We start from the raw sequence: 958 nt of genomic DNA on the forward strand, positions 1-958 counted from the left end.
GTGTGTGTGTGTGTGTGTGTGTGTGTGTGTGTGTGTGTGTTACAGTGTCTTACTGTTAACTAAACAATTGATCTATTCCGTTGTTTACTGAGAGGTTAAATAATTTAGTAAAATTGTTTCCAACGCTTTTACAATAAAACATTATGTTGTCAAACAACTGTAAATTGTTAAAATAATATTTTGGAGACTTTATGATTTAATGCAACGGTTCTCAAAATTTCCAGCTTCTGACCCACAAATTATCAGCAGCAGAAACTTGTGATCAGAACTATCACAATTTGGCCACATAAACAGGAACATAATGATTTAAAACACCATTCGACTATTTTAATTGCTTACAATACGTTTTATGTTTTGTATCAAATGTCTGAAAACAAATTCCTAATTATCATATATTCTTTCTTGAAATCATCTCTGGACCCCAAACTTGATGTTTGGGTCTTGACCGACCACTTTGAAAACCAACAGTTAATTTTAGTTGTGAATGGTTAAACAAGAGAGATCACTGGGACCAGGAGAAGCTCATTGGTTATTTAGTTCCTTTAAAAGACAGACATAAAGCTGCTCATAAATCATGGTATTAGATACCTCAGACATCCATTACTGGTAAAACAGTTGAATGTTCTTGTGTTTACTCGGTTWTACAAATACAAATGGAGTATTGTAACATTTTTGCACTTTTTCCTTTTACTAGATTTACAACTTATTTGTAATGAAATTCTGTTTGAGATGTATTACATTTAGATTAATGAAAAAAATATTTAAAYTTCAGATAATAATGTGAAAGTCTTTTCATGCCAGTATAATTTAAAAGCTACCATTTGTGTTATGTATAACATAATTTTGTGGAAGTTTTTAAACACAAACCCCATTTTAAAAGTTCAAACATTTTAAAAGTTGTTATGGTTAATAGTAGGTTTAAATGTTGTTGTTTTTTTTTTTGGCATTTTTAATTTGA

This window comes from Austrofundulus limnaeus, unplaced genomic scaffold (assembly GCF_001266775.1).
Source record: "Austrofundulus limnaeus strain Quisiro unplaced genomic scaffold, Austrofundulus_limnaeus-1.0 Scaffold10, whole genome shotgun sequence".
NCBI classification, from domain to species: Eukaryota; Metazoa; Chordata; class Actinopteri; order Cyprinodontiformes; family Rivulidae; genus Austrofundulus; species Austrofundulus limnaeus.